Raw genomic sequence first — 26,918 nt, forward strand, 5'->3', positions numbered from 1 at the left:
TTTTCGTTTTAAGGTACCTTCACACTGACCAACTTAACAATGATATCGCTAGCGATCCGTGACGTTGCAGCGTTCTGGATAGCGATATCGTTGTGTTTGACACGCAGCAGTGATCAGGCCCCTGCTGTGACATCGCTGGTCGGAGCTAGAAGGCCAGAACTTTATTTCGTCGCTGGATCTCCCGCTGACATCGCTGAATCGGCGTGTGTGACGCCGATTCAGCGATGTCTTCACTGGTAACCAGGGTAAACATCGAGTTACTAAGCGCAGGGCCACGCTTAGTAACCCGATGTTTACCCTGGTTACCAGCGTAAACGTTAAAAAAAACAAACACTACATACTTACATTCTGGTGTCTGTCCCCCGGCACTATGCTTCTCTGCACTGTGTAAGCGCTGGCCGGAAAGCAGAGCACAGCGGTGACGTCACCGCTGTGTTTTCCGGCTGGCGCTCACAGTGCAGAGAAGCACAGCGCCGGGGGACAGACACCAGAATGTAAGTATGTAGTGTTTTTTTTTTTTTTACGTTTACGCTGGTAACCAGGGTAAACATCGGGTTACGTTACTAAGCGCGGCCCTGCGCTTAGTAACCCGATGTTTACCCTGGTTACCAGGGGACTTCGCATATTTGGTCTCTGGAGAGCTGTCTGTGTGACAGCTCTCCAGCGACCACACAGCGACGCTGCAATGATCGGGATCGTTGTCTAGATCGCTGCAGCGTCGCTAAATGTGACGGTACCTTTAGTGATATTGCACGACTCGTTAAAGAGTTCATTGTGACTTGTAGGATCGCTACTTCCAACAGGTGGCGCTATAGAGTTTAAGTCCTCTTTTTCTCAAAAGAGCAATTTGCATGTCAAAGAGAAGACATTCACTTCTGGAGCAATAGCTTATACTGCCAACACCACAGGGGCTGTGTCCTCCAAGAGGTTGGAGACACAATGGCCACCTACTATGTAGATTCTCTTTATTCTATTAAAAGAATAGAGGACTGCACACCCCGGGAACTTGTGCGACCACATTTTACAGCTAATGGTCAATTCCTTTGATGTACCGTAAGTCTTAGGCTACTTTCACACTAGCGTTAACTGCAATCCGTCACAATGCGTCGTTTTGCAGAGAAAACGCATCCTGCAAAAGTGCTTGCAGGATGCGATTTTTCCCCATAGACTTGTATTGACGACGCATTGCGACGGATTGCCACATGTCGCATCCGTTGTGCGACGGATGCTTCGTGCTTTGGCGGACCGTCGGGAGCAAAGAACGCTACATGTAACTTTTTTTGCTCCTGACGGACCGCTTTTTCCGACCGCGCATGCGCGGCCGGAACTCCGCCCCCACCTCCCCGCACCTCACAATGGGGCAGCGGATGCGCCGGAGAAATGCATCCGCTGCCTCCGTTGTGCAGTGCGTTAAACGCTAGCGTCGGAATCTCTGCCCGACGCATCGCGACGGGGAGATTCCGACGCTAGTGTGAAAGTAGCCTTAGCTGTTAGGCAGACTTCATGGCTCCATTTGAATGTTCATTGCTCTTATAGTCCTCTCCCCTCTGTACCAGTCGGTCATTGTAAATGTGTTTACTGTAAACCATATGTATAACTCTGTGTTTAACCCCTTCTCATGTACAGCACCATGGAATCAATGGTGCTATATAAATAATAATAATAATAATAATAATACATCCAACAGTAGAAAGAATGTGATTTTTTATTTTCATAGTTCAATGAAAAAACAATCTCTGAATCTGTGGAATCCATTGAAGCGTTCCAGAGTTATTACCACATAAAGTGACAGTGGTCAGAATTGTAAAAATTGGCCTGGTCATTAAGGTGCAAAAAGGCCTCAGGGCTGAAGGGGTTAATATGGAGAAAAGAGACGATTCAGTACCCTTTATAATATTAAAACCTATTTTTTTCCAACTCTGTGGATTATGTTATCTGTTCAGTCACATCTGTGACAAAATGTGATCTCCTTCTGATACAAAAATTATGTGGGAGGAGCTACAGGCTCAGGGTGTTTCCCATTGGCTGGTTGAAGTGACATATGCAGATTAGGAGTTGAGACATCTGAGATCTGGAGGATTATGGGGCCGTTATACAAGTATAGAAGGTTCTGTAGGGTCACTGTGTCAGGGGTGATGTCTCCCTAATGTTACACGCAGGGTCCTATCCCCCGGAGGGGAATCACGGCCAGGAAAAGGTTAAGACTATACTTTCAGGGATCATTTCTATAGTGTGTAACTTGAGAAATGTGCTCTAAAGTGTCCAAACTTCCCAACCACGAGGAGGAGCTGTAGTGATCTCTCCTGAGCGTGAAGTGAGCTCTCAGTTCTGCTTCATTGCAGGGGCTGATTGCTGGTGATGATCATTCTCCTTCTCTGTTACAGGGAGGGCGGAGGGGGAGATCACAAGCTGAGTGGTGGGGTTAAATTTTTATAAATGTAATAAAAGTAGATCAAAAAATTCTTGTATTATTGAATTTATTTTTAATTATTTAACTTGACAGAATATTAAATTGCTTTTTTTATTACTTAACTATCTTAAGCCCCCCAAAATAAATCTTTACAAAATATAAATGGAAAATATGTTTTACGAACAACGCCGCCAAGGCCCGTGCAGAAGGTTACCGCGGAAGTGGCACCAAGTGCACCATCTTAGAGAAATGATCGGTGACTACCCAGATAATGGTGCAGTTACGAGACTTGGGTAAGCCCACCACGAAGTCCATCCCGACCATCTCCCAGGGCCTGTCTGCCACCAGCAGGAGGTAAAGTAGCCCAGCAGGCCGTTGCCAAGGAAACCGATTCTTGGCGCAGGAGACACACGCCCTAATATAGTCCCCGACGTCACGAGCCATATGCGGCCACCAGTACGTCCTCGCCAAAAGCTCAGATGTCCTCTTGGTCCCAAAATGTCCACCCATCCTGGACGAGTGAGCCCAAGAGAGAACCTCCGGTCGCAAATTTGCTGGTACAAAAGTCTTGCCCGGGGGAACGGACTCTAGCGAAACCGGAGCCACAGTTCTCAGGCTCTCAGAAGGGACAATAAGCTGAGGCTCCTCCTCCTCAGATGACACTACGGAGCGGGAGAGAGCGTCAGCACGAGTGTTGTTCTCCCCGGAGAGAAAATGGAGAGTAAAATGACACCGGGAGAAGAACAGGGACCATCTAGCCTGGTGAGAATTTAGCCGCTGGGCCGTCTGTAGAACTCCCAAGTTCTTGTGGTCAGTGAACACTTGGAAGGGAAAGCGAGCTCCCTCCAAGAGGTGTCTCCACTCTGCGAAAGCCAACTTCATGGCTAGCAACTCCCTGTCTCCGATGGAATAATTCCTCTCCGCCGGTGTGAAGGTCTTGGAGAAGAAGAAGCAAGGATGCTTCCAACCTTGAGCATCCTTTTGGAAAAGGACTGCTCCAGCACCAACGGATGAGGCATCCACCTCCATGATTAATGGCTTATCTACATCGGGACGATGTAGGATGGGAGCGCTAGCGAAGTGTGACTTAATCGAGAGAAAGGCCTTGGAGACCTCCTCTGACCACAACTTGGGATTTGCTCCCTTCTTGGTGAGGGCAACCAAGGGAGCTACCAAAGTTGAGAAGTGTGGGATGAACTGGCGATAGTAATTAATGAACCCCATAAAGCGCTGCACCGCTTTAAGAGAATGGGGTTCCTGCCAGTCCATCACAGCCTGTAGCTTGGTAGGATTCATAGCCAAACCCTGGGCAGAGATGATATACCGTATTTTTCGGACTAAAAGACGCACTTTTTCCCCCCAAAAAAAGGGGGGAAAATGGGGGGTGCGTCTAATAGTCGCAATGCAGGCTTACCTAGGTGGCAGAGGTGCGGTGGCAGAGGTCCGGTGGCAGAGGTGCGGTTGCGGGGGTGTGGCGGCAGAGGAGGCGCAGTAAGCGGGGTCCCTTTCCCCAGTATGGTGATGCAGCAGGCCCGGTATGCAGCAGAGCCGGGTGAATCCTCTTGTTATCGGTGGTGGCGGCCATTTTCCGGAGGCCGCGCGTGCGCAGATGGAGCGCTCTGCTTCCCGGGGCTTCAGGAAAATGGCCGCCGCGATCTCCATCTGCGCACGCGCGGCCTCCCGCGGCCATTTTCCTGAAGCCCCGGGAGCAGAGCGCTTCATCTGCACACGCGCGGCCTCAGGAAGATGGCCGCGCCCACCGATAACAAGAGGATTCACCCGGCTCTGCTGCATACCGGGCCTGCTGCATCACCATACCGGGGAAAGGGACCCCGCTTCCTGCGCCTCCTCTGCTGCCACACCCCCGCCACCGCACCTCTGCCACCGGACCTCTGCCACCGCACCTCTGCCACCTAGGTAAGCCTGCATGGTACGCCAGGGACCCCTCTCACGCCATACCTCTCACTGCACCTCCTGATCCCAGCACCTCCTGATCCCAGCACCTCCTGATCCCAGCACCTTCTCATCCCAGCACCTCCTGATCCCAGCACCTCCTGATCCCAGCACCTCCTGATCCCAGCACCTCCTGATCCCAGCACCTCCTCATCCCAGCACCTCCTGATCCCAGCACCTCCTGATCCCAGCACCTCCTGATCCCAGCACCTCCTGATCCCAGCACCTCCTCATCCCAGCACCTTCTCATCCCAGCACCTTCTCATCCCAGCACCTCGTCATCCCAGCATCACCCCACCTTGCCTCCTGTGACCCTGCTCTGCCACCGCCATAAGATACTGTAAATTCGGACAATAAGACGGACCCCCATGTTATAAAAAATCTTTTTTTCTGCAATTTTCACCCCAAATTTGGGGTGCGTCTTATGGTCCGCTGCGTCTTATAGTCCGAAAAATACGGTAACCAAGGAAAGGCAAGGACTCCTGCTCAGAGACACACTTCTCCAACTTGGAGTAGAGAGAGTTTGCCCGTAAGAGGTCGAAGACTTTGCGAACATCTCTCCGATGGGGGTCAATATCTGGAGAGTAGATGAGAATATCATCCAGATAGACTACGACCGAGGTGGTGAGCATATCCCGGAAGATGTCGTTCACAAAGTCTTGGAAAACGGCTGGGCCATTACAGAGCCCGAAGGGTATCACCAGATATTCATAGTGCCCATCCCTGATGTTAAAAGCCGTCTTCCATTCGTCCCCCTCACAGATGCGAATCAGGTTGTAAGCACCGCGCAGATCTAATTTAGTGAATACCCTTGCTCCCTGTAGCCTATTAAAGAGCTCAGATATCAGGGGTAGTGGGTACTTGTTCTTAACGGTGATGGCGTTAAGACCCCTGTAGTCTATGCATGGACGTAGTTCACCACTCTTCTTCTGCACGAAGAAGAACCCAGCCCCAGCAGGTGACACTGACTTCCTAATGAATCCTCTTGCCAGATTCTCTTGGATGTACTGAGACATTGCCTCTGTCTCCGGGAGAGATAACGGATATACTCGACCCCGGGGAGGCTCTGCACCAGGCAAAAGATCAATAAGACAGTCATAGGGGCGGTGGGGCGGAAGGGTCTCCGCAGCCCTTTTGGAGAACATGTCCGCATAGGGCCAATAGTGCTTGGGGAGAGAGGAAAGATCTGTGGGTACCTCGGTTATAGCAACCTGAATGCACTCCCTCTGACATCTACCCTCACAGGATTTACTCCATCCCAAAATTCTCCCTGAGGACCACTCTATATGAGGAGAGTGGTAGCGTAGCCATGGTATTCCCAACAGGAACTCATCAATTCCTTCAGGAATGACTAATAGAGAGATAATCTCCTGATGAGATGGAGACATAGAAAGAGTGAAAGGAATGGTTTGGTGTGTAATCTGTGAGGGTAGTGTCGACCCATTTACCAATCGAACGGTAACTGGTTTGGCGAGCATCACCAGGGGTATTGCATGTCACTGGGCGAAAGCAGATGACATAAAATTACCCTCCGCCCCAGAGTTGACGCAAAGCTCTGCCATAAGAGTGGATGGGCCTAAGGTAATTGTCCCCTTGAAGGACAACTTAGAGGTAAACATCGCCGTGTCTAATGTACCTCCTCCAACTGCCACTAGACTGACGTTTCCCCGACCGCTGAGGACACCTGGAGGCAAGGTGTCCTGACTGCCAGCAAACATGACAAACCTTAAGTGCACGAGCGGACCGGGGGTTGTATCCCGCTCGTGACGCCTCCATGGCCTCATGTGACTCGGACGCCCGGACCGGAGATTCCAGAGGTTTGGCGAAGGTGGGAGCCAGCCGAAACCTCTGCCTACACTGGGCTCGCTCCAACCCTTGCTCGTGAAAAGAAGGTCGATGCGAGTTGATATAGCTTTGAGCTATATTTGAGCTTATTCCTAACAGGAATAAATGATTACCAGGAGAATTTTGTGTCACCGACCCTGGCCGATCGGCCCTGACCGATGTCCCCTGACCGGCCCTGTACCTCCGTCTTATGGGCCATGCAGAGCTGCAGAGAGCAGGAAATGTGGGCGGGGGAAGGGCGGCATGTGCAGGCAGTCACCTGATCAGTGCAGGGGAATGGGCGGAGCTACAGAGGGGGCGTTGTCTCCCACTGAGTGCTTGAGTTCACTTATGCTAATTTAGTTAAGAGAGCAGATGCATTATGGGTGTGATGGTTTCCAGCTCGTACACAAGTATAGAAGCTTCTAGTTACTCTGCAGTCAGGTCTCTGATCCCCCACAATGTATCACAATGTATCACGTCTCACAGGGTCATCATGTGTCACCTCGTGTGATGTCTCCCTAATGTTACACGCACGGTCCTATCCCCCGGAGGGGCATCACGGCCAGGAAGAGGTTAAGACTATACTTTCAGGGATCATTTCTATAGTGTGTAACTTGAGAAATGTGCTCTAAAGTGTCCAAACTTCCCAACCACGAGGAGGAGCTGTAGTGATCTCTCCTGAGCGTGAAGTGAGCTCTCAGTTCTGCTTCATTGCAGGGGCTGATTGCTGGTGATGATCGTTCTCCTTCTCTGTTACAGGGAGGGCGGAGGGGGAGATCACAAGCTGAGTGGTTGGCTTATATATATTTTTTTTTAAAGTAATAAAAGTAGATTAAAGGTTTCTGTATTATTGGTTACGTTCTCTTAAGGATTGTTGATCACTAGGGTTGAGCGAAACGGGTCGAAATTGTTCAAAAGTCGCCGACTTTTGGCAAGGTCGGGTTTCATGAAACCCGACCCGACCCCAGTGGGGGGTCGGCCATGAAGTCGGCGATCTTTGGAATTCCGATCCCGATTCCCGATATGTTTAAGATATCGGGAATTGGTATCGGAATTCAGATTAAAGTGTAAAATATAGAATTAAAATAAAAATATTGCAATACTTACCCTCTGACGCGCCCTGGTACTAACCGGCAGCCTTCCTCCTTCGAATCCGCGCTTCTAGGACCTTGCCGTGACGTCGCGGTGACGTCGCGGCTTGTGATTGGCCGCGCGGCCGCCCATGTGACCGCTCGCGCGGCCAATCACAAGCCGCGACGTCACCCGCGACGTCACCGAAGGTCCTGGAAGGGCTGATTCTTAGGAAGGAAGGCTGTCGGAAGGAAGCAGGGCGCTTCCGAGGGTGAGTATATACCTAATAGGAATATACTCACCCTCGGAAGCGCCCTGCTTCCTTCCGACAGCCTTCCTTCCTAAGAATCAGCCCTTCCAGGACCTTCGGTGACGTCGCGGCTTGTGATTGGCCGCGCGAGCGGTCACATGGGCGGCCGCGCGGCCAATCACAAGCCGCGACGTCACCCGCGACGTCACCGAAGGTCCTGGAAGGCTGATTCTAAGGAAGGAAGGTTCCCGGTTAGTACCAGGGCGCGTCAGAGGGTAAGTATAAGGATATTTTTTATTTTAATTCTATATTTTACACTTAAATATGGATCCCAGGGCCTGAAGGAGAGTTTCCGCTTCTTCAGACCCTGGGAACCATGGAAACCCAATGCACTGCATTGGGTTTCGAGTTTCGGCCGACCCCGACCCCGACTTTTTTATAGGATCGGCCGATTTCACTCGACCCGACTTTTCCAAAAGTCGGGTTTCGTGAAACCCGACCCGATCCTATAAAAGTGAAGGTCGCTCAACCCTATTGATCACTAAATATCAGCTTTCTGTTTACTGTTAAAGTAGTATCTATTTCATGTTTGTTTTTTTTTTAGTATCTACTTTATTGAATATTTTTTATAGGATACATTTTACTGAATATTAGCTTTCTTTTTTATTAACTATGTTAAGGACAAGAATAATAAAATCTTTACAAAATATGATTTAAAAGTTGCCCAATAAATGGATATGTATGGAGTATTATGTCATGACTCCACCATTGCTCCGGTTTGTTGTAGAGTGTCCAATTATCTTCTGAAAAATATTTAGAATTGAGAGTCCTCAGTGGTTGATACCTTTTAATGGCTAACTGAAAAGATGGTAACAAATTGCAAGCTTTCGAGACTACACAGGTCTACTTCACCATTTACTGGCTAAGGCTACGTTCACATTAGCGTTAAGCTAATGTGCGTCGGGTTTGCGCCGGCGACGCATGCGTCATGCGCCCCTATACTTAACATGGGGGACGCATGCGTTTTTTTGTTGTTGCGTTGTGCGACGCATGCGTCTTTTTTGCCGCAAGCGTCGGACCAAGAAAACGCAACAAGTTGCATTTTTCTTGCGTCCGATTTTCGGCAAAAACCGACGCACGCATCGCAAAACGCAGCGTTTTTGCGTGTGTTTTGCCGCGTTTTTGCGTGCGTTGTGCGTTGCGTCGCACAACGCTAGTGTGAACATAGCCTAACACGGTACCAAGATATATTTCTTTTCTGTATCAATCATCTTCTGGTAATATGAGAAATTATGATTGTAGTGGTTTTCGTTTTAAGGTACCTTCACACTGACCAACTTAACAATGATATCGCTAGCGATCCGTGACGTTGCAGCGTTCTGGATAGCGATATCGTTGTGTTTGACACGCAGCAGTGATCAGGCCCCTGCTGTGACATCGCTGGTCGGAGCTAGAAGGCCAGAACTTTATTTCGTCGCTGGATCTCCCGCTGACATCGCTGAATCGGCGTGTGTGACGCCGATTCAGCGATGTCTTCACTGGTAACCAGGGTAAACATCGAGTTACTAAGCGCAGGGCCACGCTTAGTAACCCGATGTTTACCCTGGTTACCAGCGTAAACGTTAAAAAAAACAAACACTACATACTTACATTCTGGTGTCTGTCCCCCGGCACTATGCTTCTCTGCACTGTGTAAGCGCTGGCCGGAAAGCAGAGCACAGCGGTGACGTCACCGCTGTGTTTTCCGGCTGGCGCTCACAGTGCAGAGAAGCACAGCGCCGGGGGACAGACACCAGAATGTAAGTATGTAGTGTTTTTTTTTTTTTTTTTTACGTTTACGCTGGTAACCAGGGTAAACATCGGGTTACTAAGCGCGGCCCTGCGCTTAGTAACCCGATGTTTACCCTGGTTACCAGGGGACTTCGCATATTTGGTCTCTGGAGAGCTGTCTGTGTGACAGCTCTCCAGCGACCACACAGCGACGCTGCAGTGATCGGGATTGTTGTCTAGATCGCTGCAGCGTCGCTAAATGTGACGGTACCTTTAGTGATATTGCACGACTCGTTAAAGAGTTCATTGTGACTTGTAGGATCGCTACTTCCAACAGGTGGCGCTATAGAGTTTAAGTCCTCTTTTTCTCAAAAGAGCAATTTGCATGTCAAAGAGAAGACATTCACTTCTGGAGCAATAGCTTATACTGCCAACACCACAGGGGCTGTGTCCTCCAAGAGGTTGGAGACACAATGGCCACCTACTATGTAGATTCTCTTTATTCTATTAAAAGAATAGAGGACTGCACACCCCGGGAACTTGTGCGACCACATTTTACAGCTAATGGTCAATTCCTTTGATGTACCGTAAGTCTTAGGCTACTTTCACACTAGCGTTAACTGCAATCCGTCACAATGCGTCGTTTTGCAGAGAAAACGCATCCTACAAAAGTGCTTGCAGGATGCGTTTTTTCCCCATAGACTTGTATTGACGACGCATTGCGACGGATTGCCACATGTCGCATCCGTTGTGCGACGGATGCTTCGTGCTTTGGCGGACCGTCGGGAGCAAAGAACGCTACATGTAACTTTTTTTGCTCCTGACGGACCGCTTTTTCCGACCGCGCATGCGCGGCCGGAACTCCGCCCCCACCTCCCCGCACCTCACAATGGGGCAGCGGATGCGCCGGAGAAATGCATCCGCTGCCTCCGTTGTGCAGTGCGTTAAACGCTAGCGTCGGAATCTCTGCCCGACGCATCGCGACGGGGAGATTCCGACGCTAGTGTGAAAGTAGCCTTAGCTGTTAGGCAGACTTCATGGCTCCATTTGAATGTTCATTGCTCTTATAGTCCTCTCCCCTCTGTACCAGTCGGTCATTGTAAATGTGTTTACTGTAAACCATATGTATAACTCTGTGTTTAACCCCTTCTCATGTACAGCACCATGGAATCAATGGTGCTATATAAATAATAATAATAATAATAATAATACATCCAACAGTAGAAAGAATGTGATTTTTTATTTTCATAGTTCAATGAAAAAACAATCTCTGAATCTGTGGAATCCATTGAAGCGTTCCAGAGTTATTACCACATAAAGTGACAGTGGTCAGAATTGTAAAAATTGGCCTGGTCATTAAGGTGCAAAAAGGCCTCAGGGCTGAAGGGGTTAATATGGAGAAAAGAGACGATTCAGTACCCTTTATAATATTAAAACCTATTTTTTTCCAACTCTGTGGATTATGTTATCTGTTCAGTCACATCTGTGACAAAATGTGATCTCCTTCTGATACAAAAATTATGTGGGAGGAGCTACAGGCTCAGGGTGTTTCCCATTGGCTGGTTGAAGTGACATATGCAGATTAGGAGTTGAGACATCTGAGATCTGGAGGATTATGGGGCCGTTATACAAGTATAGAAGGTTCTGTAGGGTCACTGTGTCAGGGGTGATGTCTCCCTAATGTTACACGCAGGGTCCTATCCCCCGGAGGGGAATCACGGCCAGGAAAAGGTTAAGACTATACTTTCAGGGATCATTTCTATAGTGTGTAACTTGAGAAATGTGCTCTAAAGTGTCCAAACTTCCCAACCACGAGGAGGAGCTGTAGTGATCTCTCCTGAGCGTGAAGTGAGCTCTCAGTTCTGCTTCATTGCAGGGGCTGATTGCTGGTGATGATCATTCTCCTTCTCTGTTACAGGGAGGGCGGAGGGGGAGATCACAAGCTGAGTGGTGGGGTTAAATTTTTATAAATGTAATAAAAGTAGATCAAAAAATTCTTGTATTATTGAATTTATTTTTAATTATTTAACTTGACAGAATATTAAATTGCTTTTTTTATTACTTAACTATCTTAAGCCCCCCAAAATAAATCTTTACAAAATATAAATGGAAAATATGTTTTACGAACAACGCCGCCAAGGCCCGTGCAGAAGGTTACCGCGGAAGTGGCACCAAGTGCACCATCTTAGAGAAATGATCGGTGACTACCCAGATAATGGTGCAGTTACGAGACTTGGGTAAGCCCACCACGAAGTCCATCCCGACCATCTCCCAGGGCCTGTCTGCCACCAGCAGGAGGTAAAGTAGCCCAGCAGGCCGTTGCCAAGGAAACCGATTCTTGGCGCAGGAGACACACGCCCTAATATAGTCCCCGACGTCACGAGCCATATGCGGCCACCAGTACGTCCTCGCCAAAAGCTCAGATGTCCTCTTGGTCCCAAAATGTCCACCCATCCTGGACGAGTGAGCCCAAGAGAGAACCTCCGGTCGCAAATTTGCTGGTACAAAAGTCTTGCCCGGGGGAACGGACTCTAGCGAAACCGGAGCCACAGTTCTCAGGCTCTCAGAAGGGACAATAAGCTGAGGCTCCTCCTCCTCAGATGACACTACGGAGCGGGAGAGAGCGTCAGCACGAGTGTTGTTCTCCCCGGAGAGAAAATGGAGAGTAAAATGACACCGGGAGAAGAACAGGGACCATCTAGCCTGGTGAGAATTTAGCCGCTGGGCCGTCTGTAGAACTCCCAAGTTCTTGTGGTCAGTGAACACTTGGAAGGGAAAGCGAGCTCCCTCCAAGAGGTGTCTCCACTCTGCGAAAGCCAACTTCATGGCTAGCAACTCCCTGTCCCCGATGGAATAATTCCTCTCCGCCGGTGTGAAGGTCTTGGAGAAGAAGAAGCAAGGATGCTTCCAACCTTGAGCATCCTTTTGGAAAAGGACTGCTCCAGCACCAACGGATGAGGCATCCACCTCCATGATTAATGGCTTATCTACATCGGGACGATGTAGGATGGGAGCGCTAGCGAAGTGTGACTTAATCGAGAGAAAGGCCTTGGAGACCTCCTCTGACCACAACTTGGGATTTGCTCCCTTCTTGGTGAGGGCAACCAAGGGAGCTACCAAAGTTGAGAAGTGTGGGATGAACTGGCGATAGTAATTAATGAACCCCATAAAGCGCTGCACCGCTTTAAGAGAATGGGGTTCCTGCCAGTCCATCACAGCCTGTAGCTTGGTAGGATTCATAGCCAAACCCTGGGCAGAGATGATATACCGTATTTTTCGGACTAAAAGACGCACTTTTTCCCCCCAAAAAAAGGGGGGAAAATGGGGGGTGCGTCTAATAGTCGCAATGCAGGCTTACCTAGGTGGCAGAGGTGCGGTGGCAGAGGTCCGGTGGCAGAGGTGCGGTTGCGGGGGTGTGGCGGCAGAGGAGGCGCAGTAAGCGGGGTCCCTTTCCCCAGTATGGTGATGCAGCAGGCCCGGTATGCAGCAGAGCCGGGTGAATCCTCTTGTTATCGGTGGTGGCGGCCATTTTCCGGAGGCCGCGCGTGCGCAGATGGAGCGCTCTGCTTCCCGGGGCTTCAGGAAAATGGCCGCCGCGATCTCCATCTGCGCACGCGCGGCCTCCCGCGGCCATTTTCCTGAAGCCCCGGGAGCAGAGCGCTTCATCTGCACACGCGCGGCCTCAGGAAGATGGCCGCGCCCACCGATAACAAGAGGATTCACCCGGCTCTGCTGCATACCGGGCCTGCTGCATCACCATACCGGGGAAAGGGACCCCGCTTCCTGCGCCTCCTCTGCTGCCACACCCCCGCCACCGCACCTCTGCCACCGGACCTCTGCCACCGCACCTCTGCCACCTAGGTAAGCCTGCATGGTACGCCAGGGACCCCTCTCACGCCATACCTCTCACTGCACCTCCTGATCCCAGCACCTCCTGATCCCAGCACCTCCTGATCCCAGCACCTTCTCATCCCAGCACCTCCTGATCCCAGCACCTCCTGATCCCAGCACCTCCTGATCCCAGCACCTCCTCATCCCAGCACCTCCTCATCCCAGCACCTCCTGATCCCAGCACCTCCTGATCCCAGCACCTCCTGATCCCAGCACCTCCTGATCCCAGCACCTTCTCATCCCAGCACCTTCTCATCCCAGCACCTTCTCATCCCAGCACCTCGTCATCCCAGCATCACCCCACCTTGCCTCCTGTGACCCTGCTCTGCCACCGCCATAAGATACTGTAAATTCGGACAATAAGACGGACCCCCATGTTATAAAAAATCTTTTTTTCTGCAATTTTCACCCCAAATTTGGGGTGCGTCTTATGGTCCGCTGCGTCTTATAGTCCGAAAAATACGGTAACCAAGGAAAGGCAAGGACTCCTGCTCAGAGACACACTTCTCCAACTTGGAGTAGAGAGAGTTTGCCCGTAAGAGGTCGAAGACTTTGCGAACATCTCTCCGATGGGGGTCAATATCTGGAGAGTAGATGAGAATATCATCCAGATAGACTACGACCGAGGTGGTGAGCATATCCCGGAAGATGTCGTTCACAAAGTCTTGGAAAACGGCTGGGCCATTACAGAGCCCGAAGGGTATCACCAGATATTCATAGTGCCCATCCCTGATGTTAAAAGCCGTCTTCCATTCGTCCCCCTCACAGATGCGAATCAGGTTGTAAGCACCGCGCAGATCTAATTTAGTGAATACCCTTGCTCCCTGTAGCCTATTAAAGAGCTCAGATATCAGGGGTAGTGGGTACTTGTTCTTAACGGTGATGGCGTTAAGACCCCTGTAGTCTATGCATGGACGTAGTTCACCACTCTTCTTCTGCACGAAGAAGAACCCAGCCCCAGCAGGTGACACTGACTTCCTAATGAATCCTCTTGCCAGATTCTCTTGGATGTACTGAGACATTGCCTCTGTCTCCGGGAGAGATAACGGATATACTCGACCCCGGGGAGGCTCTGCACCAGGCAAAAGATCAATAAGACAGTCATAGGGGCGGTGGGGCGGAAGGGTCTCCGCAGCCCTTTTGGAGAACATGTCCGCATAGGGCCAATAGTGCTTGGGGAGAGAGGAAAGATCTGTGGGTACCTCGGTTATAGCAACCTGAATGCACTCCCTCTGACATCTACCCTCACAGGATTTACTCCATCCCAAAATTCTCCCTGAGGACCACTCTATATGAGGAGAGTGGTAGCGTAGCCATGGTATTCCCAACAGGAACTCATCAATTCCTTCAGGAATGACTAATAGAGAGATAATCTCCTGATGAGATGGAGACATAGAAAGAGTGAAAGGAATGGTTTGGTGTGTAATCTGTGAGGGTAGTGTCGACCCATTTACCAATCGAACGGTAACTGGTTTGGCGAGCATCACCAGGGGTATTGCATGTCACTGGGCGAAAGCAGATGACATAAAATTACCCTCCGCCCCAGAGTTGACGCAAAGCTCTGCCATAAGAGTGGATGGGCCTAAGGTAATTGTCCCCTTGAAGGACAACTTAGAGGTAAACATCGCCGTGTCTAATGTACCTCCTCCAACTGCCACTAGACTGACGTTTCCCCGACCGCTGAGGACACCTGGAGGCAAGGTGTCCTGACTGCCAGCAAACATGACAAACCTTAAGTGCACGAGCGGACCGGGGGTTGTATCCCGCTCGTGACGCCTCCATGGCCTCATGTGACTCGGACGCCCGGACCGGAGATTCCAGAGGTTTGGCGAAGGTGGGAGCCAGCCGAAACCTCTGCCTACACTGGGCTCGCTCCAACCCTTGCTCGTGAAAAGAAGGTCGATGCGAGTTGATATAGCTTTGAGCTATATTTGAGCTTATTCCTAACAGGAATAAATGATTACCAGGAGAATTTTGTGTCACCGACCCTGGCCGATCGGCCCTGACCGATGTCCCCTGACCGGCCCTGTACCTCCGTCTTATGGGCCATGCAGAGCTGCAGAGAGCAGGAAATGTGGGCGGGGGAAGGGCGGCATGTGCAGGCAGTCACCTGATCAGTGCAGGGGAATGGGCGGAGCTACAGAGGGGGCGTTGTCTCCCACTGAGTGCTTGAGTTCACTTATGCTAATTTAGTTAAGAGAGCAGATGCATTATGGGTGTGATGGTTTCCAGCTCGTACACAAGTATAGAAGCTTCTAGTTACTCTGCAGTCAGGTCTCTGATCCCCCACAATGTATCACAATGTATCACGTCTCACAGGGTCATCATGTGTCACCTCGTGTGATGTCTCCCTAATGTTACACGCACGGTCCTATCCCCCGGAGGGGCATCACGGCCAGGAAGAGGTTAAGACTATACTTTCAGGGATCATTTCTATAGTGTGTAACTTGAGAAATGTGCTCTAAAGTGTCCAAACTTCCCAACCACGAGGAGGAGCTGTAGTGATCTCTCCTGAGCGTGAAGTGAGCTCTCAGTTCTGCTTCATTGCAGGGGCTGATTGCTGGTGATGATCGTTCTCCTTCTCTGTTACAGGGAGGGCGGAGGGGGAGATCACAAGCTGAGTGGTTGGGTTATATATATTTTTTTTTAAAGTAATAAAAGTAGATTAAAGGTTTCTGTATTATTGGTTACGTTCTCTTAAGGATTGTTGATCACTAGGGTTGAGCGAAACGGGTCGAAATTGTTCAAAAGTCGCCGACTTTTGGCAAGGTCGGGTTTCATGAAACCCGACCCGACCCCAGTGGGGGGTCGGCCATGAAGTCGGCGATCTTTGGAATTCCGATCCTGATTCCCGATATGTTTAAGATATCGGGAATTGGTATCGGAATTCAGATTAAAGTGTAAAATATAGAATTAAAATAAAAATATTGCAATACTTACCCTCTGACGCGCCCTGGTACTAACCGGCAGCCTTCCTCCTTCGAATCCGCGCTTCTAGGACCTTGCCGTGACGTCGCGGTGACGTCGCGGCTTGTGATTGGCCGCGCGGCCGCCCATGTGACCGCTCGCGCGGCCAATCACAAGCCGCGACGTCACCCGCGACGTCACCGAAGGTCCTGGAAGGGCTGATTCTTAGGAAGGAAGGCTGTCGGAAGGAAGCAGGGCGCTTCCGAGGGTGAGTATATACCTAATAGGAATATACTCACCCTCGGAAGCGCCCTGCTTCCTTCCGACAGCCTTCCTTCCTAAGAATCAGCCCTTCCAGGACCTTCGGTGACGTCGCGGCTTGTGATTGGCCGCGCGAGCGGTCACATGGGCGGCCGCGCGGCCAATCACAAGCCGCGACGTCACCCGCGACGTCACCGAAGGTCCTGGAAGGCTGATTCTAAGGAAGGAAGGTTCCCGGTTAGTACCAGGGCGCGTCAGAGGGTAAGTATAAGGATATTTTTTATTTTAATTCTATATTTTACACTTAAATATGGATCCCAGGGCCTGAAGGAGAGTTTCCGCTTCTTCAGACCCTGGGAACCATGGAAACCCAATGCACTGCATTGGGTTTCGAGTTTCGGCCGACCCCGACCCCGACTTTTTTATAGGATCGGCCGATTTCACTCGACCCGACTTTTCCAAAAGTCGGGTTTCGTGAAACCCGACCCGATCCTATAAAAGTGAAGGTCGCTCAACCCTATTGATCACTAAATATCAGCTTTCTGTTTACTGTTAAAGTAGTATCTATTTCATGTTTTTTTTTTTTTAGTATCTACTTTATTGAATATTTTTTATAGGATACATTTTACTGAATATTAGCTTTCTTTTTTATTAACTATGTTAAGGACAAGAATAATAAAATCTTTACAAAATATGATTTAAAAGTTGCCCAATAAATGGATATGTATGGAGTATTATGTCATGACTCCACCATTGCTCCGGTTTGTTGTAGAGTGTCCAATTATCTTCTGAAAAATATTTAGAATTGAGAGTCCTCAGTGGTTGATACCTTTTAATGGCTAACTGAAAAGATGGTAACAAATTGCAAGCTTTCGAGACTACACAGGTCTACTTCACCATTTACTGGCTAAGGCTACGTTCACATTAGCGTTAAGCTAATGTGCGTCGGGTTTGCGCCGGCGACGCATGCGTCATGCGCCCCTATACTTAACATGGGGGACGCATGCGTTTTTTTGTTGTTGCGTTGTGCGACGCATGCGTCTTTTTTGCCGCAAGCGTCGGACCAAGAAAACGCAACAAGTTGCATTTTTCTTGCGTCCGATTTTCGGCAAAAACCGACGCACGCATCGCAAAACGCAGCGTTTTTGCGTGTGTTTTGCCGCGTTTTTGCGTGCGTTGTGCGTTGCGTCGCACAACGCTAGTGTGAACATAGCCTAACACGGTACCAAGATATATTTCTTTTCTGTATCAATCATCTTCTGGTAATATGAGAAATTATGATTGTAGTGGTTTTCGTTTTAAGGTACCTTCACACTGACCAACTTAACAATGATATCGCTAGCGATCCGTGACGTTGCAGCGTTCTGGATAGCGATATCGTTGTGTTTGACACGCAGCAGTGATCAGGCCCCTGCTGTGACATCGCTGGTCGGAGCTAGAAGGCCAGAACTTTATTTCGTCGCTGGATCTCCCGCTGACATCGCTGAATCGGCGTGTGTGACGCCGATTCAGCGATGTCTTCACTGGTAACCAGGGTAAACATCGAGTTACTAAGCGCAGGGCCACGCTTAGTAACCCGATGTTTACCCTGGTTACCAGCGTAAACGTTAAAAAAAACAAACACTACATACTTACATTCTGGTGTCTGTCCCCCGGCACTATGCTTCTCTGCACTGTGTAAGCGCTGGCCGGAAAGCAGAGCACAGCGGTGACGTCACCGCTGTGTTTTCCGGCTGGCGCTCACAGTGCAGAGAAGCACAGCGCCGGGGGACAGACACCAGAATGTAAGTATGTAGTGTTTTTTTTTTTTTTTTTTACGTTTACGCTGGTAACCAGGGTAAACATCGGGTTACTAAGCGCGGCCCTGCGCTTAGTAACCCGATGTTTACCCTGGTTACCAGGGGACTTCGCATATTTGGTCTCTGGAGAGCTGTCTGTGTGACAGCTCTCCAGCGACCACACAGCGACGCTGCAGTGATCGGGATTGTTGTCTAGATCGCTGCAGCGTCGCTAAATGTGACGGTACCTTTAGTGATATTGCACGACTCGTTAAAGAGTTCATTGTGACTTGTAGGATCGCTACTTCCAACAGGTGGCGCTATAGAGTTTAAGTCCTCTTTTTCTCAAAAGAGCAATTTGCATGTCAAAGAGAAGACATTCACTTCTGGAGCAATAGCTTATACTGCCAACACCACAGGGGCTGTGTCCTCCAAGAGGTTGGAGACACAATGGCCACCTACTATGTAGATTCTCTTTATTCTATTAAAAGAATAGAGGACTGCACACCCCGGGAACTTGTGCGACCACATTTTACAGCTAATGGTCAATTCCTTTGATGTACCGTAAGTCTTAGGCTACTTTCACACTAGCGTTAACTGCAATCCGTCACAATGCGTCGTTTTGCAGAGAAAACGCATCCTACAAAAGTGCTTGCAGGATGCGTTTTTTCCCCATAGACTTGTATTGACGACGCATTGCGACGGATTGCCACATGTCGCATCCGTTGTGCGACGGATGCTTCGTGCTTTGGCGGACCGTCGGGAGCAAAGAACGCTACATGTAACTTTTTTTGCTCCTGACGGACCGCTTTTTCCGACCGCGCATGCGCGGCCGGAACTCCGCCCCCACCTCCCCGCACCTCACAATGGGGCAGCGGATGCGCCGGAGAAATGCATCCGCTGCCTCCGTTGTGCAGTGCGTTAAACGCTAGCGTCGGAATCTCTGCCCGACGCATCGCGACGGGGAGATTCCGACGCTAGTGTGAAAGTAGCCTTAGCTGTTAGGCAGACTTCATGGCTCCATTTGAATGTTCATTGCTCTTATAGTCCTCTCCCCTCTGTACCAGTCGGTCATTGTAAATGTGTTTACTGTAAACCATATGTATAACTCTGTGTTTAACCCCTTCTCATGTACAGCACCATGGAATCAATGGTGCTATATAAATAATAATAATAATAATAATAATACATCCAACAGTAGAAAGAATGTGATTTTTTATTTTCATAGTTCAATGAAAAAACAATCTCTGAATCTGTGGAATCCATTGAAGCGTTCCAGAGTTATTACCACATAAAGTGACAGTGGTCAGAATTGTAAAAATTGGCCTGGTCATTAAGGTGCAAAAAGGCCTCAGGGCTGAAGGGGTTAATATGGAGAAAAGAGACGATTCAGTACCCTTTATAATATTAAAACCTATTTTTTTCCAACTCTGTGGATTATGTTATCTGTTCAGTCACATCTGTGACAAAATGTGATCTCCTTCTGATACAAAAATTATGTGGGAGGAGCTACAGGCTCAGGGTGTTTCCCATTGGCTGGTTGAAGTGACATATGCAGATTAGGAGTTGAGACATCTGAGATCTGGAGGATTATGGGGCCGTTATACAAGTATAGAAGGTTCTGTAGGGTCACTGTGTCAGGGGTGATGTCTCCCTAATGTTACACGCAGGGTCCTATCCCCCGGAGGGGAATCACGGCCAGGAAAAGGTTAAGACTATACTTTCAGGGATCATTTCTATAGTGTGTAACTTGAGAAATGTGCTCTAAAGTGTCCAAACTTCCCAACCACGAGGAGGAGCTGTAGTGATCTCTCCTGAGCGTGAAGTGAGCTCTCAGTTCTGCTTCATTGCAGGGGCTGATTGCTGGTGATGATCATTCTCCTTCTCTGTTACAGGGAGGGCGGAAGGGGAGATCACAAGCTGAGTGGTGGGGTTAAATTTTTATAAATGTAATAAAAGTAGATCAAAAAATTCTTGTATTATTGAATTTATTTTTAATTATTTAACTTGACAGAATATTAAATTGCTTTTTTTATTACTTAACTATCTTAAGCCCCCCAAAATAAATCTTTACAAAATATAAATGGAAAATATGTTTTACGAACAACGCCGCCAAGGCCCGTGCAGAAGGTTACCGCGGAAGTGGCACCAAGTGCACCATCTTAGAGAAATGATCGGTGACTACCCAGATAATGGTGCAGTTACGAGACTTGGGTAAGCCCACCACGAAGTCCATCCCGACCATCTCCCAGGGCCTGTCTGCCACCAGCAGGAGGTAAAGTAGCCCAGCAGGCCGTTGCCAAGGAAACCGATTCTTGGCGCAGGAGACACACGCCCTAATATAGTCCCCGACGTCACGAGCCATATGCGGCCACCAGTACGTCCTCGCCAAAAGCTCAGATGTCCTCTTGGTCCCAAAATGTCCACCCATCCTGGACGAGTGAGCCCAAGAGAGAACCTCCGGTCGCAAATTTGCTGGTACAAAAGTCTTGCCCGGGGGAACGGACTCTAGCGAAACCGGAGCCACAGTTCTCAGGCTCTCAGAAGGGACAATAAGCTGAGGCTCCTCCTCCTCAGATGACACTACGGAGCGGGAGAGAGCGTCAGCACGAGTGTTGTTCTCCCCGGAGAGAAAATGGAGAGTAAAATGACACCGGGAGAAGAACAGGGACCATCTAGCCTGGTGAGAATTTAGCCGCTGGGCCGTCTGTAGAACTCCCAAGTTCTTGTGGTCAGTGAACACTTGGAAGGGAAAGCGAGCTCCCTCCAAGAGGTGTCTCCACTCTGCGAAAGCCAACTTCATGGCTAGCAACTCCCTGTCCCCGATGGAATAATTCCTCTCCGCCGGTGTGAAGGTCTTGGAGAAGAAGAAGCAAGGATGCTTCCAACCTTGAGCATCCTTTTGGAAAAGGACTGCTCCAGCACCAACGGATGAGGCATCCACCTCCATGATTAATGGCTTATCTACATCGGGACGATGTAGGATGGGAGCGCTAGCGAAGTGTGACTTAATCGAGAGAAAGGCCTTGGAGACCTCCTCTGACCACAACTTGGGATTTGCTCCCTTCTTGGTGAGGGCAACCAAGGGAGCTACCAAAGTTGAGAAGTGTGGGATGAACTGGCGATAGTAATTAATGAACCCCATAAAGCGCTGCACCGCTTTAAGAGAATGGGGTTCCTGCCAGTCCATCACAGCCTGTAGCTTGGTAGGATTCATAGCCAAACCCTGGGCAGAGATGATATACCGTATTTTTCGGACTAAAAGACGCACTTTTTCCCCCCCAAAAAAGGGGGGAAAATGGGGGGTGCGTCTAATAGTCGCAATGCAGGCTTACCTAGGTGGCAGAGGTGCGGTGGCAGAGGTCCGGTGGCAGAGGTGCGGTTGCGGGGGTGTGGCGGCAGAGGAGGCGCAGTAAGCGGGGTCCCTTTCCCCGGTATGGTGATGCAGCAGGCCCGGTATGCAGCAGAGCCGGGTGAATCCTCTTGTTATCGGTGGTGGCGGCCATTTTCCGGAGGCCGCGCGTGCGCAGATGGAGCGCTCTGCTTCCCGGGGCTTCAGGAAAATGGCCGCCGCGATCTCCATCTGCGCACGCGCGGCCTCCCGCGGCCATTTTCCTGAAGCCCCGGGAGCAGAGCGCTTCATCTGCACACGCGCGGCCTCAGGAAGATGGCCGCGCCCACCGATAACAAGAGGATTCACCCGGCTCTGCTGCATACCGGGCCTGCTGCATCACCATACCGGGGAAAGGGACCCCGCTTCCTGCGCCTCCTCTGCTGCCACACCCCCGCCACCGCACCTCTGCCACCGGACCTCTGCCACCGCACCTCTGCCACCTAGGTAAGCCTGCATGGTACGCCAGGGACCCCTCTCACGCCATACCTCTCACTGCACCTCCTGATCCCAGCACCTCCTGATCCCAGCACCTCCTGATCCCAGCACCTTCTCATCCCAGCACCTCCTGATCCCAGCACCTCCTGATCCCAGCACCTCCTGATCCCAGCACCTCCTGATCCCAGCACCTCCTCATCCCAGCACCTCCTGATCCCAGCACCTCCTGATCCCAGCACCTCCTGATCCCAGCACCTCCTGATCCCAGCACCTCCTGATCCCAGCACCTTCTCATCCCAGCACCTTCTCATCCCAGCACCTTCTCATCCCAGCACCTCGTCATCCCAGCATCACCCCACCTTGCCTCCTGTGACCCTGCTCTGCCACCGCCATAAGATACTGTAAATTCGGACAATAAGACGGACCCCCATGTTATAAAAAATCTTTTTTTCTGCAATTTTCACCCCAAATTTGGGGTGCGTCTTATGGTCCGCTGCGTCTTATAGTCCGAAAAATACGGTAACCAAGGAAAGGCAAGGACTCCTGCTCAGAGACACACTTCTCCAACTTGGAGTAGAGAGAGTTTGCCCGTAAGAGGTCGAAGACTTTGCGAACATCTCTCCGATGGGGGTCAATATCTGGAGAGTAGATGAGAATATCATCCAGATAGACTACGACCGAGGTGGTGAGCATATCCCGGAAGATGTCGTTCACAAAGTCTTGGAAAACGGCTGGGCCATTACAGAGCCCGAAGGGTATCACCAGATATTCATAGTGCCCATCCCTGATGTTAAAAGCCGTCTTCCATTCGTCCCCCTCACAGATGCGAATCAGGTTGTAAGCACCGCGCAGATCTAATTTAGTGAATACCCTTGCTCCCTGTAGCCTATCAAAGAGCTCAGATATCAGGGGTAGTGGGTACTTGTTCTTAACGGTGATGGCGTTAAGACCCCTGTAGTCTATGCATGGACGTAGTTCACCACTCTTCTTCTGCACGAAGAAGAACCCAGCCCCAGCAGGTGACACTGACTTCCTAATGAATCCTCTTGCCAGATTCTCTTGGATGTACTGAGACATTGCCTCTGTCTCCGGGAGAGATAACGGATATACTCGACCCCGGGGAGGCTCTGCACCAGGCAAAAGGTCAATAAGACAGTCATAGGGGCGGTGGGGCGGAAGGGTCTCCGCAGCCCTTTTGGAGAACATGTCCGCATAGGGCCAATAGTGCTTGGGGAGAGAGGAAAGATCTGTGGGTACCTCGGTTATAGCAACCTGAATGCACTCCCTCTGACATCTACCCTCACAGGATTTACTCCATCCCAAAATTCTCCCTGAGGACCACTCTATATGAGGAGAGTGGTAGCGTAGCCATGGTATTCCCAACAGGAACTCATCAATTCCTTCAGGAATGACTAATAGAGAGATAATCTCCTGATGAGATGGAGACATAGAAAGAGTGAAAGGAATGGTTTGGTGTGTAATCTGTGAGGGTAGTGTCGACCCATTTACCAATCGAACGGTAACTGGTTTGGCGAGCATCACCAGGGGTATTGCATGTCACTGGGCGAAAGCAGATGACATAAAATTACCCTCCGCCCCAGAGTTGACGCAAAGCTCTGCCATAAGAGTGGATGGGCCTAAGGTTATTGTCCCCTTGAAGGACAACTTAGAGGTAAACATCGCCGTGTCTAATGTACCTCCTCCAACTGCCACTAGACTCTGACGTTTCCCCGACCGCTGAGGACACCTGGAGGCAAGGTGTCCTGACTGCCAGCAAACATGACAAACCTTAAGTGCACGAGCGGACCGGGGGTTGTATCCCGCTCGTGACGCCTCCATGGCCTCATGTGACTCGGACGCCCGGACCGGAGATTCCAGAGGTTTGGCGAAGGTGGGAGCCAGCCGAAACCTCTGCCTACACTGGGCTCGCTCCAACCCTTGCTCGTGAAAAGAAGGTCGATGCGAGTTGATATAGCTTTGAGCTATATTTGAGCTTATTCCTAACAGGAATAAATGATTACCAGGAGAATTTTGTGTCACCGACCCTGGCCGATCGGCCCTGACCGATGTCCCCTGACCGGCCCTGTACCTCCGTCTTATGGGCCATGCAGAGCTGCAGAGAGCAGGAAATGTGGGCGGGGGAAGGGCGGCATGTGCAGGCAGTCACCTGATCAGTGCAGGGGAATGGGCGGAGCTACAGAGGGGGCGTTGTCTCCCACTGAGTGCTTGAGTTCACTTATGCTAATTTAGTTAAGAGAGCAGATGCATTATGGGTGTGATGGTTTCCAGCTCGTACACAAGTATAGAAGCTTCTAGTTACTCTGCAGTCAGGTCTCTGATCCCCCACAATGTATCACAATGTATCACGTCTCACAGGGTCATCATGTGTCACCTCGTGTGATGTCTCCCTAATGTTACACGCACGGTCCTATCCCCCGGAGGGGCATCACGGCCAGGAAGAGGTTAAGACTATACTTTCAGGGATCATTTCTATAGTGTGTAACTTGAGAAATGTGCTCTAAAGTGTCCAAACTTCCCAACCACGAGGAGGAGCTGTAGTGATCTCTCCTGAGCGTGAAGTGAGCTCTCAGTTCTGCTTCATTGCAGGGGCTGATTGCTGGTGATGATCGTTCTCCTTCTCTGTTACAGGGAGGGCGGAGGGGGAGATCACAAGCTGAGTGGTTGGGTTATATATATTTTTTTTTAAAGTAATAAAAGTAGATTAAAGGTTTCTGTATTATTGGTTACGTTCTCTTAAGGATTGTTGATCACTAGGGTTGAGCGAAACGGGTCGAAATTGTTCAAAAGTCGCCGACTTCATGAAACCCGACCCGACCCCAGTGGGGGGTCGGCCATGAAGTCGGCGATCTTTGGAATTCCAATCCCGATTCCCGATATGTTTAAGATATCGGGAATTGGTATCGGAATTCAGATTAAAGTGTAAAATATAGAATTAAAATAAAAATATTGCAATACTTACCCTCTGACGCGCCCTGGTACTAACCGGCAGCCTTCCTCCTTCGAATCCGCGCTTCTAGGACCTTGCCGTGACGTCGCGGTGACGTCGCGGCTTGTGATTGGCCGCGCGGCCGCCCATGTGACCGCTCGCGCGGCCAATCACAAGCCGCGACGTCACCCGCGACGTCACCGAAGGTCCTGGAAGGGCTGATTCTTAGGAAGGAAGGCTGTCGGAAGGAAGCAGGGCGCTTCCGAGGGTGAGTATATACCTAATAGGAATATACTCACCCTCGGAAGCGCCCTGCTTCCTTCCGACAGCCTTCCTTCCTAAGAATCAGCCCTTCCAGGACCTTCGGTGACGTCGCGGCTTGTGATTGGCCGCGCGAGCGGTCACATGGGCGGCCGCGCGGCCAATCACAAGCCGCGACGTCACCCGCGACGTCACCGAAGGTCCTGGAAGGCTGATTCTAAGGAAGGAAGGTTCCCGGTTAGTACCAGGGCGCGTCAGAGGGTAAGTATAAGGATATTTTTTATTTTAATTCTATATTTTACACTTAAATATGGATCCCAGGGCCTGAAGGAGAGTTTCCGCTTCTTCAGACCCTGGGAACCATGGAAACCCAATGCACTGCATTGGGTTTCGAGTTTCGGCCGACCCCGACCCCGACTTTTTTATAGGATCGGCCGATTTCACTCGACCCGACTTTTCCAAAAGTCGGGTTTCGTGAAACCCGACCCGATCCTATAAAAGTGAAGGTCGCTCAACCCTATTGATCACTAAATATCAGCTTTCTGTTTACTGTTAAAGTAGTATCTATTTCATGTTTTTTTTTTTTTTAGTATCTACTTTATTGAATATTTTTTATAGGATACATTTTACTGAATATTAGCTTTCTTTTTTATTAACTATGTTAAGGACAAGAATAATAAAATCTTTACAAAATATGATTTAAAAGTTGCCCAATAAATGGATATGTATGGAGTATTATGTCATGACTCCACCATTGCTCCGGTTTGTTGTAGAGTGTCCAATTATCTTCTGAAAAATATTTAGAATTGAGAGTCCTCAGTGGTTGATACCTTTTAATGGCTAACTGAAAAGATGGTAACAAATTGCAAGCTTTCGAGACTACACAGGTCTACTTCACCATTTACTGGCTAAGGCTACGTTCACATTAGCGTTAAGCTAATGTGCGTCGGGTTTGCGCCGGCGACGCATGCGTCATGCGCCCCTATACTTAACATGGGGGACGCATGCGTTTTTTTGTTGTTGCGTTGTGCGACGCATGCGTCTTTTTTGCCGCAAGCGTCGGACCAAGAAAACGCAACAAGTTGCATTTTTCTTGCGTCCGATTTTCGGCAAAAACCGACGCACGCATCGCAAAACGCAGCGTTTTTGCGTGTGTTTTGCCGCGTTTTTGCGTGCGTTGTGCGTTGCGTCGCACAACGCTAGTGTGAACATAGCCTAACACGGTACCAAGATATATTTCTTTTCTGTATCAATCATCTTCTGGTAATATGAGAAATTATGATTGTAGTGGTTTTCGTTTTAAGGTACCTTCACACTGACCAACTTAACAATGATATCGCTAGCGATCCGTGACGTTGCAGCGTTCTGGATAGCGATATCGTTGTGTTTGACACGCAGCAGTGATCAGGCCCCTGCTGTGACATCGCTGGTCGGAGCTAGAAGGCCAGAACTTTATTTCGTCGCTGGATCTCCCGCTGACATCGCTGAATCGGCGTGTGTGACGCCGATTCAGCGATGTCTTCACTGGTAACCAGGGTAAACATCGAGTTACTAAGCGCAGGGCCACGCTTAGTAACCCGATGTTTACCCTGGTTACCAGCGTAAACGTTAAAAAAAACAAACACTACATACTTACATTCTGGTGTCTGTCCCCCGGCACTATGCTTCTCTGCACTGTGTAAGCGCTGGCCGGAAAGCAGAGCACAGCGGTGACGTCACCGCTGTGTTTTCCGGCTGGCGCTCACAGTGCAGAGAAGCACAGC

General features: G+C 49.9%; 1 protein-coding gene and 6 non-coding genes across 7 annotated transcripts in view; 6 read left to right on the top strand and 1 right to left on the bottom strand.

The window, feature by feature from the left end:
• LOC138671655 (uncharacterized) overlaps positions 1–26,918 on the bottom strand; it is an 88,565-nt gene that overhangs the window by 3,061 nt on the left and 58,586 nt on the right. The gene's annotated exons all lie outside the window — the stretch shown is intronic.
• On the top strand, positions 2,201–2,418 carry LOC138673340 (small nucleolar RNA U3). The gene has a single exon (XR_011319977.1). It is a non-coding gene; the product is annotated as a small nucleolar RNA U3 (small nucleolar RNA).
• LOC138673321 (small nucleolar RNA U3) lies at positions 6,766–6,983 on the top strand. Its single transcript, XR_011319958.1, has one exon. It is a non-coding gene; the product is annotated as a small nucleolar RNA U3 (small nucleolar RNA).
• On the top strand, positions 11,016–11,233 carry LOC138673341 (small nucleolar RNA U3). The gene has a single exon (XR_011319978.1). It is a non-coding gene; the product is annotated as a small nucleolar RNA U3 (small nucleolar RNA).
• Positions 15,581–15,798, top strand: LOC138673322 (small nucleolar RNA U3). The gene has a single exon (XR_011319959.1). It is a non-coding gene; the product is annotated as a small nucleolar RNA U3 (small nucleolar RNA).
• On the top strand, positions 19,830–20,047 carry LOC138673347 (small nucleolar RNA U3). The gene has a single exon (XR_011319984.1). It is a non-coding gene; the product is annotated as a small nucleolar RNA U3 (small nucleolar RNA).
• On the top strand, positions 24,413–24,630 carry LOC138673323 (small nucleolar RNA U3). The gene has a single exon (XR_011319960.1). It is a non-coding gene; the product is annotated as a small nucleolar RNA U3 (small nucleolar RNA).

This window comes from Ranitomeya imitator, chromosome 3 (genome assembly GCF_032444005.1).
Source record: "Ranitomeya imitator isolate aRanImi1 chromosome 3, aRanImi1.pri, whole genome shotgun sequence".
Lineage (NCBI taxonomy): Eukaryota > Metazoa > Chordata > Amphibia > Anura > Dendrobatidae > Ranitomeya > Ranitomeya imitator.